Source organism: Danio aesculapii, chromosome 21 (genome assembly GCF_903798145.1).
Source record: "Danio aesculapii chromosome 21, fDanAes4.1, whole genome shotgun sequence".
Lineage (NCBI taxonomy): Eukaryota > Metazoa > Chordata > Actinopteri > Cypriniformes > Danionidae > Danio > Danio aesculapii.
In genome coordinates, this window is record NC_079455.1 from 19,614,846 (window position 1) to 19,636,672 (window position 21,827).

Here is a 21,827-nt window from a genome sequence, read left to right on the forward strand (position 1 = left end):
GTACACATTTATAAAACTATATTTAGAAAATTACAATTCCTGAGAAAAACTACTCAATTACAGTAATTTGAGTATTTGTAATTAGTTACTTTGCACCCCTGATTATAGTGGGATATATTTGGTTGACTTTATGTTGATTTTAGGTTGGATGTTGGACATTTGCAAATCAATGCCGTCAAAAGTTGATCAGATTACTGTGGGCATGTGAGCTTTAACATCTGGAAACATTGTTATATAAATCCTCGATGGCTGTCTTAAGTGAATGGAAATAGAAAAGAAAGGATATATAGTTGCTTAATCATCGCAGTTTTCACGTTTACAGTCGCTGTTCAGATGTACTGATGAAAAATGCAGAGCTATGGATAAAGCTGAACAATGTGGTAAAGTGATTTGACGCCTACACAATGGTCATGAACAGTGTTGCCTGCTATTTTCATTGAAAAGATGCTAAGCTCTTCCTGAAAAGATGCTAAATGTCTAGAATACGTCAAACGTCAATTTGCATATTACTGACATAATCACGTCCAACCGTTTTTTGTGTATTTAATAGCCTATGGTTAATAAAGGAGTATTTATATTTGCGCTACGTTTTATGTATGCATGTCAATTTAACTACATTTATTGCTGTTTGAATACAGTATATCAGTATAGATGTGTAGTGAATTTGCAGTAATCTTTCAAACATAATAAACTCAGACAAGTTCCAAAACTGTCTCTAAAATCTCTCTGATTGTGAACAAGGAAGGAATAAACCGTCAAATTAAATTGTTGAGTTTAAAACAAAGGAGAAGCAGATCGCTTTGGGAAATACCTCACACTTGCGGTGCTAAATCATTTGCCGTCGGTACGCAGAGGGCCGATCTGTTCTCAGGCTGCAGGTGAGAGAGACTCCTGTACGAGGACTGGGCCGCTTGTCAGTGCTCTGAGGTGGGGAGGGGCTGACAGCAACACTCACAGCTTGTGGAGAAGATTAGGAACATTACAATATGGACACATGAGAGTCTATAAAAATAACCAAAAGTCGCTAGATTTGTCGCTAGTCGCTTTTTAAAAAAAAGATTTCGCTAAGGGTGTCTGAAAAGTTGCTAAATATAGTGACAAAGTCGCTAAGCTGGCAACACAGGTCATGAATATTTAATAAGGTAAGTAGCCTACTGAGAGTTTGATTGGTTGACTGTCGTTTCCTAGTGGAAAATATAAAACCGCTTAATAATTTCGTTCTCTTCAATCTAATGAATGTGTCTATACAAATTCAAAATATAAAAAAGCAAGAAATTAGGGTAATAAAATGGTTTATTGATTATTTCTGATGAGCTGAAAACAAGTAATACATCTGTTTCTAGACTCTAGTTCTATTAGATTTGAAATCACACCATATTACAGCATCATTATATCCCAAATGTCCCATTAACTAGATAACTAACCTTGAGCAATAATTAAGCATGTCTGAAATGGCCTGCTCTCCATATTTCTCAGTTCTTGATTACAGTCATTAGAGAACAGGGATGAAATTGCGTTCCCTCTGTCAATAGTGCATAAATTTGCCCTCCCTTACATCGTCCTCCCACTCATGTGACTAAAGTTGTTCGATGAGTGGGATCCAGCAAGACCTAAGCATCAAATAATAAAATAAAAAATACAAATTACATTTCAAAGTCAAAGAAGTTCACGTTAGCGTTTTGTGCAAAGATAATATTGGTTACCTATCCCACATAATTGTGGGGTGAAAACAGTTTTGCAGACCTGTCGTAAACCATTGATTTTAATCCATCATAGGCTGCATTGCAGACATGTTTTGTACATTAAGAAAGAGAGAAGCAAACAAATTACTATATACAGAATAAAAAAAGGAAAAATCTGACTGGTCAGATTGCTATAGCTACACTCTTAAAAAGAAAGATTTCTAACTGCAATTGATGGTTTCACAAAGACCGTTTAAAAATCTTGTGAAATTAAAACAAAGTTTTTCAGATGTTAGCATGGGCATCACAATGGTGCAGTGGGTAGCATGATTGCCTCACAGCAAGAAGGTTGCTGGTTCGAGCCTTGGCTGGTTCAGTTGGCATTTTTGTGTGGAGTTTGCATGTTCTCCCTGTGTTCAGAAGCTCCAGGTTTTCCCACAGAGTCCAGACATGTGGTATAGGTGAATTGGGCAAGCTAAAATTGTCAGAAGTGTATGTGTGTGAATGAGTGTGTATAGATGTTTCCCAGTGATGGGCTGTAGCTGGAAGTACATCCGCTGTGTAAAACATATGCTGGATAAGTTGGCGGTTCATTCTGCTGTGGTGACCCCAGATCAATAAAGCTGAAGGAAAATTAATGAATGAATAAGATGTTAGCATCAGTGTGTTTGTCTTAAGGATACCTATAGGATGTAATGTGTTCCAATACAGTGACAAAATTGCATTTACTGTAGAAGATATAAACATTTAAAGCCTGCAGTTTGTCACTTCCACCTAAATCAATGATCTGACATCTGACATGTCCCACCCTCTTTTTATCTGCTTTTCATTTGATGCTCTTGGTCGTTTTTTAAAAAACGTAAAAGCTGTTATATGTACTATCTAACTATGCTACCTCAGCAGCCCTTTGTGCTTTGGTACCAAAACTTAATATAAGGACGGATCGTTCCACCAGATCTGTAACAAATGGATGTTTGCCATTACCAGCTTTTAAAAACTGTTATGGACAGAGATCTTTCTTTTATGTATTCACAACATCTAAAAACAATACCAACACAGAGACTTTTAAAAAAATCCCATGCTTGTCATCTGATGGTCAACTATTGCTGTAGCCACTGAGATAGTAGCCTGTCTCTCTTCATTTTGTATGTTTGGTGATTGTTTGTACTGTTCTCATGTGCTGATGGATAAGATGTTATGGGTGACTGCATTATTATTAATTTCCTTAAAAAAAATGAGACTATATGCCATATGCATTATCATACACAAATTGTATTAAAGCTGGGTCAATACCTTATAAAAATACGCATTTGTATCTAAAAAGTCCATTTTAATTTATGTTCCCTTTGATCCCCTTGGGAAGAGAACATCCCCATGACAGTTTTTGAAATTTTATTTCGGAGTGTGGACTGCATAACAGTTTTATTTATAATTCTTTAAAAACTTCTATTTATATATGAATTAATTTTTTTTTTTTTTACTATTTTACAATTTTCCCCAGTGTTTGTAATCTATAGGTTACTACTGTAAGAAAATGTCAGCATTCGGTACATACTTTCAGTATTACCTTCGTTTGAAAAGACCAGATCTAATCCTGTTTATATGAAATCAGCCTGCTCCCCAGCAGGTTTGAGCTACCAGATCTGTTGCTATGACAACAACTCTTGGATGAGTTTTAAAGAACGAAACGATCCTGGATCATGTCAAATCATCAATAACCAAATCCAGCTAATTGAGTAATCCACGTATGAAGAACGGACCCCTGGCCTTTCTTCAGTTGAGATTACGTCAAACGTTGAATAAAAACTGCCCATTAGGCTAATGGATGTCTTCACGGGACCTTTCCCATCCATGGAAACTTTTCATTTAACAAAAAATTCTTTGTTTAAAAAAGATTTTTCAGATGATTAAACTGTTCTTCACACAATTATTTTTTTCACTCATCACTAAAAGTTCTTTGTAAACCCCCAAAAAATTATACATTATTTTCCATCATTTCAAAATTCTGTTTATTTATTTCATGGAGAAATCAATGGCAAAAATGCACCTTTCATTTTAAGAGCACACACAGATAGTAATACTCCAAAATACATAAGGACATTTTAAAAGAATCAAAGCTTACAGAATGATGAATACTCCTATTGGCTGTATAACACTAGCAGTGTGTTTACTCTTTGAAGAATCTCCACAACCAACGTTTTGTGACACAGAAATATATGATAATTCAGTCTTCAAAGTGAGTTTTGCTTCATGGCTTCAGGATGTCTCTTAATTGGGTTAGCTGCTAACTAATTTGTGCCGCTAACTTCACCCACCTGTCTTTTTGACTCCCTGTGGCACACGTGGACTAAAATATCAAATGATTCAGACGTCAATTTGTCACACTACCTCCTCAGTGCTTCTCCAAGTTGAGGGATGATTTTTATAGACCATGCAAAAATATACGAATGCGGGTGTCATCATCACATGCCGTTTTTTTGCGAAATGTAATTGTGCCATGGCTGTTTCTACTATTTTGACACTGGAATTACATTATGAAATGCTCATATAAGGTAAAATAAAAAAGTGGCGTGAAAATAATCTTAAAGAGCATATTCTAGGTTAGACATCCCAGTGAGTCAATGTGCATAAGAGTAAAGTAGGAACTAGATTTTCTTTAAAATATACATTAAAGTTTATTATTAAGCCGTCTGGAGTCATTTTTAGTCACAAAAGTGTTCTACCGCCAAAATCGCCAGACTGGAAGTGACTTCAGAATGGGGAGTTTGCTCATTTCATCAGTATGAAGACAACTGATCATGCTGCACGTTTGCATGACAAGATAAGATATTTTGAGATATTCACACTAACGACGGACCACAACCATACAATTATGAGCATGTGGACAGAACAGCAGGCAGAGAAGAGTAATTGAGCTGTAACGTGAGGAGAACAGAGCAGGTTCTTGGTAAGAGACCAGTGTTAGTTTACAGACAGATATGTTGGCTAACGAAATATTATTAGGCAATAGCAAAGCTAATACTGATCATCTGTAAGTATTAATGCTTACCAGTAACAGAAACTAATGAGCATTTAACAGAGTTATGCCCTATCGTCACTATTATTTTAATTGTAGATAAGTGATTACAAAACAGAAATAACACAGAATGTCTGGAATAATGCAGAAACATGTAAACAATGTACTTGAAAATCTTTTTATTATACAAAATGTTTTCAGAGCTTTTTCTATTGAAATAAAAACAACTATTAAATTAAATAATAAATAAAACAATTAAAATAAACAATTAAAAGTTTATTTTTTGTGTATTTTTTATGGGTATCAGATGATTAGTATTGGTACTTTGTCTTTAGACAACACCACTACACAGCATATAGGCAAATAACCCTTGTCTTTCGCATATCAGAAAAATGACCCCTTTTGGCAACAATACATAAAAAAATACAATCACTGTAAACAGCACATGGCTGTCAGATGAGTCTCCAATGGGATGTCACCAGGGTGGTTAGAAAAAAAGGCGGGGTTTCTGGAAGTGGGAAAAACAGACACATTTTCTTTCAAATGTGTGCCCTTGTGCTTCGTAAAACATTTAATATGGTATTTTATGGTATTATGTAGTATTTTCAGAAACTATCCTATCTTTTTTTTTAAATAGTTTTTAACCTAATTGCTCTTTAAATGAGTGTAATCTTTTGTTGTAAATCACAAAATGAGTATCCATTATTAATATTTTACATTATAACTCTTACTGAAAAACCACATAAATATCTTGTGCAATAACGTTAAAATAATGTGAATTTTATGTGGTTATTGTGGTTATTTTGTGATCATTTTTATGTGATATAAATAACATGATTTTAATATGATTAAACTCTTTCTATAAGTGTAAACGTCAAAATCACACGTAAAATATGTGGAAGAAATGTGAACACGTAAAATGTGGTTTTGAAACCTTTTGATTTGAAACTCACACCATAGCCTTTGGACAAATGTGGATGTGTGAAAACATGTTTCTTATAGAAAAATGCTCCAAACCCCATTGTGTTTCATCTGAGTTTCACGCTTTGTTCCATATAAACTAGATGTGACTTTAACATGCGGTTACATATTAAGGAGCTGTTGAATTAAAATTTTTTATTAGTGTTCCACTATTATCACCCATGAAATACATCCACTACCTGACTAAAGTCTTATCGCTTATCAAAGTTTTAGGAAACAACAAACAATAACTTGACTTCTAGTTGATCATTTGGTATCAAACGTTGCTTTTATGAAAGGCAAAGACCTTTAGATTATGCTTATTTTACCAAAATAAAATATGATCGTGCCTTGATTTTTAATGCTTTAATTAGGACCGTAAGGTCTGACTTTACTTAGACAAAAGTCTTGTCACTAAACATAAATAATGTACAGTATAGAATATAAAGTCATAGTTCAGTGGAAAAATAATTATTATTGTGTGAGACTCCCATGAGCTTGGAGGACTGCATCCATACATCTCTGCAATGACTCAAATAACTTATTGATAAAGTCATCTGGAATGGCAAAGAAAGCGTTCTTGTAGGACTCCTAGAGTTCATCAAGATTCTTTGGATTCATTTTCAATGCCTTCTCCTTCATCTTACCCCAGACATGCTCAATAATGTTCATATCTGGTGACTGCAGCTCCTGCAATCCTGGAGCACCTTGACCTTCTTTTCTTTCAGGAACTTTGATGTGGAGGCTGAAGTATGAGAAAGAGCACTATTCCGCTGAAGAATTCACCCTCTCCTTTGGTTAGTAATGTAATAAGCAGCTCAAATGTCTTGATACCTTATGCTGTTAATGTTGCCATCCACTCTGCAGATCTCTCGCACACCCCCATACTGAATGTAACCCCAAACCATGATTTTTCCTTCACCAAACTTGACCGAATTCTGTGAGAATCAACAGATTATTCATCTGAAAAGTCTACCTTCTGCCACTTTTCCAAATACTCAACAATTATTTGATGCTCTTTTAACTGGGATCGATGACAAGACTTTTGTCAGGTAGTGTAGTGTTATCTGCTTGAATTTTAATATTAGGGCTTCTCTGAATATGAAGCTAGCACATGAAATTCCCTTCTCTTTAGTCACCAGCATTTAGCACTCCATTTGTTGTTGGTGAAGCCCCTATGGATTTAATTGAACATTAAGTGTGCTCGCGAACAGCGTGGTGGCGTATAGCCTGCCAATGTAAGGCTAAATATGGATTAAGGGAACGGGCAGCACAGGAACCCATTACTCATTCAGTCATGTCTGGAAATGTAGCTGAGCGACACCATGTCTCCTGACACACAAAACACAGGGAGCCCCTCTCCATCTGTGAGCGCTGCTGTAACACTTCTAAAAGAAAATGTGGAAAGCCAGAATGCCGTCTCCTGGGTTATTTGTCTTTTCTCCCCCGTCAAATATAGCGTTTGGATGCTTTTTGGCAGCTTTTGGACTTCGTCTTTCCATCTCTTTTGCGTGATCTTTTTGGCTGTCGAGAGCATCGCTGTCCTCTTTTTAGTTCTCACTTCTCCGTGGACAGATTTTCTGAGGGCTGGTGATGAAGATGTGTCATGCTGTCAGCAGATGTTCCCTTTCCTGTTATGATTCCACTATTTCTGACTTTCTAGCATTGGCTTGACGTGAGGGATGAAGCGCTGACTCGGCTCCAGGAAGTTTCTGCCTGAGGACCCGCTGAACTTCTTAAGCTTGAAATTTTTTAAATACTTATACTGAATGCTAATCGTATACGATTTGCATGTTCCAGAAGCCTGTCAAAGCACTTCATGTATTTCTAATATTTAGCTCACTTCAGGAGCTAATGGGCTTTTACTTCCTTTAAGTGGTTGACAATGTAATACTTTTCTCTTATGTTTGTGAAACTTGAGTAATCTCACACAAGAAGGTCGCTGGTTCAAGTCCCGGCTGGGTCAGTTGGCTTTTCTGTGTGGAGTTTGCAAGTTCTCCTCGTGTTCACATGGGTTTTCTCTGGGTGCTCTGGTTTCCCCCACAGTCCAAAGACATGCGCTATGAAGTTGAAGTGGATGAACTAAATTGGCTGTTCTGTATGAGCGTGTGCGTGTGCGTGTGTGTGTGTGTGTGTGTGTGTGTGTGTGTGTGTGTGTGTGTGTGTGTGTGTGTGTGTGTGTGTGTGTGTGTGTGTGAATGAGTGTGTATGGATGCTTCCCAGTAATGGGTTGTTGCTGGAAGTGCATCCACTGCTTAAAACATATGCTAGAATAATTAGCGGCTCATTCCACTGTGGCGCCCCTGATAGATAACGGACTAAGCTGAAGGAAAATGAAAGAATGAACTTGTGCTTAATTCAAAATTGCATACTGCTCTGATCAAAGTTTTTCCATACATTTGAAAACATAAATCTGTAAAATAACCCAGTTTTTGTACAGATACTGACATGAGTGACCCAGGAACTGTAGCATTTCAAACTGAAATGAAAAGTAAATAAATACCCATAAAACCCAAGCTACTATATGGAGAATTTCTATTAAGATACATGTTCAAAAATTACTGATAACTTATTACCTTCTTTTATAGCATAATTCTAGTGACAAATCCTAACAATGCATGAGTTTATACTCTAAAATGTCAATAAATGTCACTTTGTTGAACTACAGAGTATTTATTTTTACCTCAAAAGTTGTCTATCTGTTACACACACTTACACACAAAGGGCCCTATCATACACCCAGTGCAATAAGGCGCAAGACGTTTTTGGTGAGATTTGGTGCTATTTTCAGATCAGTGCAACAGTAATTTTCATGTTTTCCACCACGTTGTTTAATAAGCAAATCCATTTGTGGCACTTTGTAGACTCAAGGGCGTGCTGGTCTATAAAGTAGGTGTGTTAAGGCACACTGTTGGTGCATTGCTATTTAGAGAAACTGAAATAGACCACGCCATTGACCAACTGAAAGCTGGACGTCTAAAGTCCAGTGCCTCCATGCCTTCATCTCGAAGGGCTTTTTTCAGTTTATTCATGACAATTTTCATTTGTATAATGTTATTATTATTATTAGAAGTATTATTTATTATATGCATATTTATATTTGTTAATAAAAACAAGTTTAGATTCCACTTATCGGATTTTGGAGACCTATATGGGCCTTCGTATAAGACCACCACCATATATCTATGAGGCATAAGAATAGATATTTGGATATGGACTAACTCAGTTTTTTGATCACACTTCGTTATTATTGTACATTTATTCATTTGCTGGAAATAAGAACTGAATGTAGAAATAGTTTTGAAACAAATCTTTGTGCTGAACAACTGAAATGAAATATGTAGACTAATGGATGACTTTAGTGGAGCGTGTACAACACCATTTCCTTATTAAAGTAAAGAGTAAAAGTAAAGTAAAGAGGCCAAATGGAGAAGGCTTGTTCTTTATCCTCGTGCTGCAGATGCTCTGTTTAACTGTTTTCCTACTAGTACAGCATTCAGTTTTTCCACTTACATGTGGGACTTAAGTCCGCCGTGTAAATAGCAAATGCACTATGGCATAACGTAACTGACTGTTAAAGGGAATGGGAGATGAGACTCTGATTGGTTTAATGCTTGTTATGCTAAAAACACACCCAAAACTTAAGAGATTAAGCACAACCCTGTTAGACCATGCGCCAGGGCGCAGAACATATTTTTCATCCTTAAAGTATCAAAAGTGGACATGCCCTTAATGCTTTTGCGCCTTGTGCTTTAGATTTTGCGCTAGGATCGTTAATATAGAGCCCAAAATGTATTAGTTTGAACTACTCAAAAAATTATTAAAGTCACTTTCCTAAACTGATGGAGCTCTAGGTTCCATATAGAGTAAAAAAAAAAAAAAGTAAACAGAAACACTTGTGAATTACAAAATACAGAAACTGAAAAATGGGATCAGAGAACACCTTAAACTAAACTAAAACAACATAATAAAAAATGTTATGTTTTAGCAAAGTCATGTATATTTATTATTATTATATTTTTATATTTTATTATTTTATTATATTATATAATTATATTATATTATATTATATTATATTATATTATATTGTATTTTATTTTATTTTATTTTATTTTATTTTATTTTATTTTATTTTATTTTATTTTATTTTATTTTATTATATTGTTATATTATATTATTAATATTATATTATTATATTATTATTTATTTATTATGTATATTTTTAGCTTAAATTGATGTAAATGAATCAATAAATAGACTTCTCTAAATTGCTAAAACTTTGACTGAAAATAAAATAAAAAATAAATATGAAAAAAATCCCAGTGATGCAAAAATAATATTCATTCATTTTCTTTTCGGCTTAGTCCCTTTATTAATCCGGGGTCGCCACAGCAGAATGAACCGCCAACTTATCCAGCATATATTTTACGCAGTGGATGCCCTTCCAGCCGCAACTCATTACTGGGAAACCCATACACACTCATTCACACACATACATACACTATGGACAATTTAGCCTACCCAATTCACCTGTATCACATCTTTGGACTGTGGGGGGAAACCGGAGCACCCGGAAGAAACCCACGCAAACACAGGGAGAACATGCAAACTCCACACAGAAACACCAACTGACCTAGCCAAGGCTTGAACCAGTGACCTTCTTGCTGTGAGACGATAGCACTACCTACTGCACCACTGCGTTGCCTGCAAAAAATATATGTGATACAAAATTTTAGCAAGAAAATCAAGAAAATCATCTCAAGCAAAAAAATCATCCCAAAGTAAGAATAACTTAAGACAGCAAAAAGGAAGATGAAAACAAAATGCTAAACTAAATTGAGAAGTGAATTGAATTGCCTGAGGAAAAGCCCTGTAAACAATCATTTATTCTCTTTCAACTGCATTTTGAATAAAAATCTCCTACTTCTGTAAATAAAAAGTACTCTGTTTTCTCAAAGGGTTGTTGTGTGGCACTTTGATGTTGCACTGTTTTACCTTGTTTACTTGTTTTTACCTCAGTAGTCAAGACTGGACAAAACAGTGCAAGGCTAGCAGGTCGACTTCGTAGATGTTTTTTTTCCCTCCATGTTGGAGCGTTAAGAGCTCCACTGGGCTCTCAGTGTTCTGCATGTGTGGCACTTTCTTGCTGTAGAAATGCTTTCCCTGACACTTTCTCGATTACGAATCCTTACATTTCACCTGAAGGAGAAATGCACACACATCAGCTTTGGACAGGCTCTGAAATCCTGTTAGTCAGCTGAGCATTCATGATCTGTGGAGAATATAGAGCGCATAGTAGACGATGTACAAACAGGGAAAGTGGAGGAGCAAGAGGTTAAAAACCGCTGGTGACTCAGAACTGGAAGCTCCGTCACTCATGTAAACAGGAATGGACATCGGATGAAAAGAAAATATAAGAATCAGTTTAGTGCTGTCATATGCTGTGTGCCATTTAAACTGAGTTGCTGGTAGTACTTTAAATAAAATGTGTAAATAAAGGTTCTACTGTATAGGGATGCAAAATAGTGATATCCATTGTGACATCCATTACAGTTTTCTTTCTATAGATTCTTCTGTTATTTATATTTGTTCTAATATCTAAGATCTCTGATTAGGGTTGGGCGATGTCGACCAATTTGGCATCGTACGATGTCTAATGTGAAACATCGTGGTGGACGATGGCATCATCATTGTAGTCGGCGGTGAATAAATTATTTATGAATACCTACCTATTTATAAATTATACTACCTGACCCGCATGCTCTTTGTTTTACCCATAAGTAATCAAATCATAAATAAATAAAGATAAGTTACACACAAATTATCACCTGTCAATCACTTTTTTTGTGTGACTCCGGCATGAATAGGCAGTGATCTGTGTCGTTATAGTGGCATCGACAAACTTGGTTGTTAAAGTTGCACAACCAACAGTATATGAGGTTTTTGCTAAAATTAATAAGTACAAGTGTGAAAGCGAAAGATTGAAGCAGTGTACTGACGTTGTGACACGTTACCTGATACATTCAAAAGACAGAAGAGTCGTTAGATAGAGACCAGATTAATTAAATATCACGTTTAACAACTATAGTGAGACGCGATCCAGCAGTACATCCTTGATAAACTGTCTGATGTGCACTGCTCTCTGGGGTTTTGTGCTTAAAGCACACCATACTGATTGCCTGAAGCTCAGACGTGCGCATATACTGCTGAAGTGCATGCCAGAGTGTGTGTATGTGTGCGTGTGTGTGTGGTCACGCGATGTGCGTTTTCAGTGGTATAGTGTGGATGGAGGGCTGTTCAGAAATGCTAGGTGAAATGTCAGCGTGGACGTGAATCGTTTTCATTCTAAAATGCCATTTTAAAACTAGGACGTATTAGTGTAAACGGGGCCTGAGTGTGTATTTTTTGTGAGTGGGTTGCTCCTGCGACGGAGGCGGAGGATCACAATGCTGGCTCAGCATCGTGATGTCTATCCACCATTAACGATGGACGATGGAATCATCTATCGACCCAACCTTGTCTCTGATATCTATACCGTATACAGTTGAAGGCATAATGATTAGCCCTCCTGAGAAAATTATGAAATAAAATATTTTTTAAGTGATGTTTAACAGAGCAAGAATTTTTTTCACAGTATTTATTATATATTTTTCATCTGGATAAAGTCTTATTTCATTTAGTTTCGCTGGAATAACAGCAGTTTATATAGTAGTTTCGTAAAAAGATTTTTAAGGTCAATATTATTAGCCCCCTTAAGCAGTGACCCCCCTTCTCGCCCCCCAATTCACTACAGAATAAACCGCTGCTGCCCAATCTATTTAGCCTAGTTAATCCAGTTAAACCTTTGAATTGCACTTTAAGCCAAATGCTAACATATATTGTACAAGCAAATAGTAAATTATTATGTAGTCATTATGGCAAAGACAAAAGAAATGATTTATTTATTCATTTTCTTTTTGGCTTAGTCTCTTTATTAATCAGGGGTCGCCACAGCAGAATGAACCGCCAACTTATTCAGCATATGTTTTACACAGTGGATACCCTTCCAGCCACAGCCCAACACTGGGAAACACCCACACACTCTACGGGCAATTTAGCTTACCCAATTCACCTATAGCACGCCTTTGGACTTCTGGGGAAACCGGAGCACCTGGAGAAAACCCCAGGTGAACACGGGGAGAACATGTCTGCACAGAAATGCCTACTGACTCAGCTGGGGCTGGAACTAGCGACCTTCTTGCTGTGAGGCAATCGTGCTACCCACTGCGCCACCATGATGCCCACAAAGTAAATGAGTTATAAGAAATTATTTACTATGTTTAAACGTGTTGAACGAACACGTTCATTCAAAATTTTTGACATTCAGAATTTCACAGTAGGGCTAATCATTTTGCCTTCAACTGTATATTTACACTTCATAAATGATCGTTGGTGAACTTTTGGCTGGTGTTGGCTGATTTTGTATATTTTATTGTTACTGCACATTTCACATGTCTATACATTTATATTACATTTGATGCCATGTGCGTGTCATTTCTTTCTTTTCAATTTTGAAATGTTTCTTATCTTTATTTCAACACAGGCTCATTGTCGATACGTACCCCTGTCTAAATTTCTGGAGAGTAGGAATTATGTAGCCAAAAGTACATCTGGTTGAATTTCATTTTAAAAATGAACGATACAGATCCGTATGACGCCGCCGATGGCTTCTGTTCCTTTTTGTGCTACCAGCTGACCGCTTACCTCCGTATGGATGGCTTTTCTGGTGTTACCAGTTTGCCTATTAGCTCGTTGCGTACACTGATGGACTTTGGACGCGGAGCTGAGTTGACCGCAATGATAGGGTTCAAGTCCAGTGAAGAACGGTTCCTGAAAGGTCCAAGAAGAGAAATTTAAGATCATCAAAAAGCGTACACAGCAGCATCTGGTGGACTTGCAGAAACAAAATCTGCAAGCAGACATACCTTTAGTTACTTATTTTGCTGTTCCCAGAAATGTAGACCTGGGTACATATCCGTAATATTTTAGATTTTATATCTGTGTTAGCATTTTCAATACCTAAGCTGCTAATGTTTATTTTCAATTACCAATAAATGTTTTACTAATTTTATTTTAGTGCTTAAAATCGTTTCAATGTCATGTGAATTATTTTTACATTTATTTAGATAAATTACAATTTAAAATGTTAAAATTGACCATTTATATTATTATATGATATTGGTCATAACATAAAAATAATATTGACATTACCAATACATCAGTCAGAATTTGACTGATTTGTTGTGTTGTAATCTTTAGTGTCATAGAATGAATGAAGTAAACAAAAATTACAATCATTGACGTTTAAAGATGACCTTTAATTCCTCAATGTTATATCCAATATGCAATGGTAAAATGATTCACTGGACTCAAATATTGGATTTTCTCCAAACAGAATAACAACAGAAACCCTCATTTTAAAATGTAATCTGTTTTATGGCTTAAGTTTGAAATGAATGTTTGCCTGCTGTTTGGCACTGCGCTAAAGGGAGATATTAGATTAAATCAAGCGGAACATGATAACGACCTTCAAACTATTCTCGCTTCATTTTTACCTTTGAATATTTTTGTAATTGAAGCTTCCTTTGTAGTCGCACTTGCTGTTTAAACAGGACTGTGATGTTGGTCACACCAGGGAATGTAAATGGCAGCATTTGCAAGTCAGATCCGTATATTTGAATTTTGCATATTAATAAAGAAACAAGGTGTTTGTGAGAGCTAGACGGTCATTTTGGAGGAGATTATAATTTATTTATTTTGTTTATTTTTTTGTGTTTGTGGATAAACAGCCATCATAAACAAAAAGATAATGACAGAGAATAAGCTGGCTGGCTTCCATTATGTTCAAAATCGTTTGGCAATGAATTAGAGTGCTTTAATGAATTATTACTTTGTTTGTAACTCTTTAAGCACCTCAGTCATTGTAAGTTTTATTTATTCTGCTGAAAAGAGCTGAAATGTTGCACACATTAGTCTATGTGTTGTAATTTTACAAAATAGCCTCTAATGGATAAATACACCAAAAGAAGAGGACACGATTTACTCCTTAATTCCGTCTGATGGTATTACAGGATCAGTTCGCACAGAAATCAAAATAATTTCTTTATTTGGACTTTATTTTTCTTAATAAATACAGAGCTATGTACAGTTGAAGTCAGAATTATTAGCCCCCTTGAATTATTAGCCCCGCTGTTTATTCTTTCCCCAATTTCTGTTTAACGGAGAGAAGATTTTTTCAACATTTCTAAACATAATAGTTTTAATAACTCATTTCTAATAACTGATTTATTTTATCTTTGCCATGATGACAGTAAATAATATTTGACTGGATATTTTTCAAGACACTTCTATACAGCTTAAAGTGACATTTAAAGGCTTAACTTGGTTAATTAGGTTAACTAGGCAGGTTAGGGTAATTAGGCAAGTTATTGTATAACGATGGTTTGTTCTGCAGACTATCGAAAAAAAATTGCTAATAATAATAATAATAATAATAATAATAATAAAGGGGCTAATAATTTTTTACCTTAAAATGGTTTTTAAAAAATTAATTTGAACTTTTATTCTAGCCAAAATAAAACAAATAAGATTTTCTCCAGAAGAAAAAAATATTATCAGACATACTGTGAAATTTTTTTGCTCTGTAAACATAATTTGGGAAATATTTAAAAAAGAAAAAAAAATCTAATCGGGGCTAATAATTCTGACTTCAACTGTAGTTGTCTGCTTTTGTGCTACATATATTTTAATGCAATCTAATGTACTTAAAGGTTGCACTTAGAAATTGAAATATCCAAGTATTGATTTGGAACTTGTACTGGACATCAGGGGTACTGTTTTTTTTTTCCAAACCTATAAGAAACATATTAATCTTCAGAGCACACATTTATTGATCTATTTGTAAGCCGTTCTGACAGATCTGTTTAAAATGCTGTTTATCCAACCACTCAAAGTTTTCATAAACAAATAAAAAAAATAAATCCACATGAGCACTTAAATGTGCTGAAAAAACCTTGCAAAATTATAATATTGCCGACATTACACGTTGCTTTCATATTTTCACATTTCCCCCTTTCATTTTTTCCCACACAGACTGAGAGGGGTTTTGGGCCCTGCAGAAATGTACCCTGATGTTTGTACTATATTTTATCATCATAAACTTATTAATGGTGGATGATGCTCTGTTTAGCCCAAAAAAAGGAAGAAAATACAAACGAAAGATTTGACCACAAGGCTTTTGAGTAGTGAGTGTGGTGTAGTATTTACTACAGAATTAGGTGACAATCACCCTGCCCACTCATTCACATAAAAACCAATATGTTTGAGAGGCTGTATGGGGAGCTGACAATCAGTGACAATGTTGAGCTGGGAAACTTCCCTTAATGACCAGTCAGTGTGGAAGGTGGCTTTGGAACAGTCTAAAATACAGATAAAATACAAAAATACAAGATAAACTATAAAATTAAATGAAAAAACAAAAACAAAGTTACAATATATTTCTTACTTTTTTACACAGACTTTAATATCAGTAGACCAGGGAAGCCCAAATTTGGTCCTGGAGGACCGGTGTCCTGCAGATTTTAGCTACAACTTGCCTCAACACACCTGCACGGATGTTTCTAGAAAGCCTAGTAAAAGCTTAACTAGCTAGCCCAGGTGTGTCTGATTGGTGTTGGAACTAAACTTTACAGGACACCGGCCCTCAAGGACCAAGTTTGGGCACCCTTGCAACAGAGAGACAGACAGACAGACAGACAGACAGACAGACAGACAGACAGACAGACAGACAGACAGACTTAACAACACCGTAAGTACATGATTATAATTACAGTTGAAGTCAGAATTATGAGCCCCCCTGAATTATTAGTTCCCCTGTTAATTTTTTCCCTAATTTCTGTTTAACAGATTTTTTTCAACATTTCTAAACATAATAGTTTTAATAACTCATTTCTAATAACTGATTTATTTTATCTTTGTCATGATGACAGTAAATAATATTTGACTAGATATTTTTCAAGACACTTCTATACTACTTAAAGTGACATTTAAAGGTCTAATTAGGTTAACTAAGCAGGATAGGGTAATTAGGCAAGCTAATGTATAATGACGGTTTGTTCTGTAGACTATCGAAAAAATATAGCTTAAGGGGACTAATAATATTGTCCTTAAAATGGTGTTTAAAAAATTAAAAACTGTTTTCATTCTAGCTGAAATAAAACAAAAAAGACTTTCTTCAGAAGAAAAAATATTATCAGACATACTGTGAAAATGTCCTTGCTCTGTTAAACATCATTTGGGAAATATTAAAAAAAGAAAAAAAATCCAAAGGTGGCTAATAATTCTGACTTCAACTGTACATAATTACATAAATATTTAATCAAATATGTTTGCCTCACCTATTTATTTCCACATGGATATTTGTTCTGGCAAGTTTGCTTGGTAGCTCACTTTGAACGATGTTGTACTTGGCATCAAGTGTTTGGGGTCAAGACTGGTGAAGAAGTTCCACAAAACAGATAAAACAATGTAAAAGCAAGGTAAAACTGTTGCTGCAGTGCACTAATCTCTTATGTTTGTTTTTGAAAGGCTATTGGTTGAGTTTAAGGAACAGTTCAGTGGTCTGTTCTTCATACGTGGATTACTCAATTAGCTGGATTTGGTTATTGACGATTTGACATGATCCAGGATTTCATTCTTCAAAACTCATCCGAGAGTTGTTGTCATAGCAACAGATCTGGTAGCTCAGATCTGGTTGGGAGCAGGCTTATTTCATATAAACAGGAATAGATTGGCTCATTTCAGGCAAAGGTAATACTGAAAGTATGTACCGAATGCTGACATTTCTTACAGTAGTAACCTATAGATTATACATACTTGGGCAAAAAAGTAAAATAGTTTAAAAAAATTGTACACATTTATAATTTCATTCATTCTTTTCGGCTTAGTCCCTTTATTAATCTGGGATCGCCACAGCGGAATGAACCGCCAACTTATCCAGTTTTATGCAGTGGATGCCCTTCCAGCTGCAACCCATTACTGGGAAACACATACACACTTATTCACACACACACTACGGACAATTTAGCTTACCCAATTCACCTGTACCGCATGTCTTTGGACTGTGGGGGAAACCGGAGCACCCGGAGGAAACCCACACGAACATGCAAAGTCCACACAGAAATGCCAACTGAGCCAGCCGAGGCTCAAACCAGCGACCTTCTTGCTGTGAGGCGACAGCACTACCTACTGCGCCACTGCGTCGCCCCATTTATAAATAAATATGTATTTATATACATATGAGTTTAAAAATATATAAATAAAACGGAGTAAATAAAAGTAAAAAACGAGGTGGTTCTCCCCAAGGGGATCAAAGAGGACATTTATTAATATGGAGTTTTTAGATACAAACGCATATAATTTAAAGGTACCAATCCAGCTTTAGTACAATTTCTGAAAGATTATAGGCATAAACAATATTCAACTGTTTTTTTGTTTGTTTCTTTTTTAGAATGTAATAATAATTTATGCAGTCATGCACATGTTGACCGCTAATATGGTGCTTATTTGATTCGTTGCAAAAGTTCGTCTGCAACAAACCTTTACCGATTTCAAAATGCTTTTTTAATGCAAAATTTATTTAACTTCCTTAAGCTGATTAAGAAACTAAAAGAGGCCTACTATAATAAAGAAAGTCCGCTCTAAATGAACTAAACACTCTTGACACATGAAAGAGTAAAGCCTGCAGCCCATAACAAATGTGGAAAGTTATTATTTAATTAAACAATATTTAGCAAACTGTTTAATATGAATTTTATGTAATTTTGCTCACACGGATAATTGAATATTAATCAGATTATGTCATTACGCTGTTGTGCCGTCAGCCAATCATTGCATTGCTGATCATGATTTCAAGGATCGATAGATCTGTCCTTCACAACACACGCAGAGATCTCAGATCAGTTCATCCAGACATTTTAATCTGATTCGTGAACTTGTTTGAAGAACCAAATTAGCCAGAGATCAGTTATCAAGATGAACAGATCCAGGATCTGCCAAATCATCTTAGATCATTTAAGCGAGGTACAAAGAATGGACCCCAGGTCAGTGGATCGTCGATCAGTACGTCAAGCCCCGCCTTTTTGTGGAACAGATGTGTATCTGTAACCAACAACTAAATGTACCCTAAGTAAAGTATTTCAGATTCGCAAAAAAAGTGGATAGCAACCTGTAGTGGATTTTATCATCTGATATGTGCAAGCAACCTATTTTACTTTTTGCAAAAATATAGGCTGAGACGTTTATTTCCAACTAGCCTGGGTTAGATATTGAGAGTTTTTTTTTTGAGTGAATGACCTATAAAAATTAACATAATCATTATTAGATATAAAAAATTATCAGTTTTAGATTAAAACAAAGTTCATGTTCTCATTAAACATTTTATTCAGAAAATTCCCTACAATTATTTTTAATTACTAGACTTGTTAAGATCAGAGATCTCATCTCCTGGTTCTGTTTCCTCAAAAAGGGACTCCTGGCTCTCTCTCATGGGTCGACATTGATGAAGATGAAAAGACTCATGGTGTGATATTCATAATGAAGGATGGTAAACAGCTCAGCTGGGTGATTATTATTACAGAAACTCTCATTACACGTGTGGTCACAAGAAAACATTTGCACTATATTAGTGACTGGAGAGCTGTATAAACAACTCATTAAGATTTACTAGACAAAAAGAGCTGATTCATCACTATGGTGACTTTGTCCATTTTGCATTTAAATCTCTAAAGCCTGAAGTTTGCCTAACTAACTTTGTGTATGTGTGTCAGGGCTCACTGAAAAAAGTGTTGCATGCAAAACTGTTGCAAACAATTTATTTGTGTTGAATTTAAACAAACAAATTTAATTGAGCAATGTTCAACTTAATTTGTTTGTTTAAATTCAGCCAAAATAAATTGTTTACAACCACTTAACATAAAAAATTGAGTAAATCCAAGGAATCATCTTTGAATAATTTTTTTCAGTGCTGTAACCACCACAGAAAGTGACAGCAGCAGATCCATTCCCTATAGATTTAAATAGACACACTATCCACCACAATATCTGAGATTATTTCACTTTATTATCTGGTTAAGATGACACAATAGTTTTAATGATACAGTTTTAGACTTATTTATGGTTGTCTGTGTTAAAATGTTTGAGCAAAAATCAAATTCAAGTAGAAAAAAAACTATAAATTCCAGTCTAAGATGTAAGTTTAACATTTGATTAGTAGAACCTTTAATATATGACAACTGTTTTATGACAGAGGAAAGAAACTACTCAACTTTCCTCAAATATAGTAAATTTGAATGCAAAATATTATATAATATACGCATTCACATTTCCTAGCTGAAGGATGACACAGGAAAAGCTGTTTTTAAAACTTCAGGCATATAAATCACTGTGAATGTTTACATATTCTTGCAAACTTGCAAAGATTGTTAACAGAGCTAGTAAGATCATATTGGGTCCCCAGAAGCAGCTTGTGGAACTGTATATAAACCAGACCAGATGGAAAGCCTCACAAATAGTTCAGGACTCCACTCATCCTTTATTATGAATTTCAAAAGCTTTCTTTGGGTAGATGATACTATGTACCCACAGCAAAAACAGTTATTTTTAAGAAATCTTTTATACCTGCTATTACTATACATACACGATTACACTACACCTTGCTACCCTGCAATTACTTTATATCTGCTATTACTATATTGGACAAATGACTATGAAGTAGTTTGTATGTTATTCTGTGACACTCTGAATTTGTTTGTGGTCATAGCCAGGGTTGTGTGTTGGTAATCTGTTGTGTAGAAAGCTTTGTGTTTGTGTTTGGGATGTTTTTAGTAACTTTTTGTGAGGCCAAAAACAAATTTGTTTGGACAATAAAGACATCTTATCTTATCTTATCTTATCTTATCTTATCTTATCTTATCTTATCTTATCTTATCTTATCTTATCTTATCTTATCTTATCTTATCTTATCTTATCCTATCTTATCTTATCTTATCTTATCTTATCTTATCTTATATTCATATTTTATAAAACTATTAGTCCCCCTCTCAATTCTAGTTCAGAAACAAGAATTTAATTTAATTTAATTTAATTTAATTTAATTTAATTTAATTTAATTTAATTTAATTTAATTTAATTTAATGTAATGTAATGTAATGTAATGTAATGTAATGTAATGTAATTTAATTTAATTTAATTTAATTTAATTTAATTTAATTTTAAATGACAAATTGTTTTACTAAAAGGCCCACATTTACTATTTGCACTACGCAAATTTGTGGATTTTAGGGCATCAAAAATGACTTGCGTTGATCCCCATTCACTTGCAAGCAGTAGATAAAATCCTGTAGTTTTACCTTTACCTTTAGTCATAAAACAGACGCTTCTGTCCAAAAGCACTTACAATGAGGATGGTTTTTCCTACAAAGCCTTTATATCTCTTCAGCTGAAGAAATAAATAGGTTTTATGTACCATTTTTGCTTGAGGGTGAGAAATAATCAGGAAATTCACATTTTTATGTCAATTGTTATGTTGGCAAAGTTTTATTATTATGAAATGAATAAATACTGCGCTCATTGAGTCACCAGATAAAAAGGAAAAATAAGCGTACACGTTTACATACCTAGAATGCATTTGTCAGTGAATAATTTGGTCAAGAAAGCAAAAAGGCTGATTTATATAAGCATACATTATATTACTCAAGGTATGTAGCGTAATTGTGTACATTTCATGCTAATGTGACATTTATTTTATCAAAAAATGTATACACTGAAGTATACTCCGGATGTTACGTACAAATATAAAGGCTTTCTTATTTTGTGACAGTAACATGATTCACTTTCAGCTAGTAATCCAGACAGGACTGCGCTGAGCATCAAAATATGGCACTTTCCTGTGTTTCCTTCATTTAGCCAACTTTAGAAATAGCTATCTTCCATTGGCATGCTTGTACCTGCAGATGGGAAAAGACGAAAGCAGAAGCGAGACATGTCTCAGCCCAAATTGAAACTGCTATCCAAGTTCTGAATGGTGCTATTAGTGATAATGACATAATTATTGGCTCTAGTTGGTAAAACAG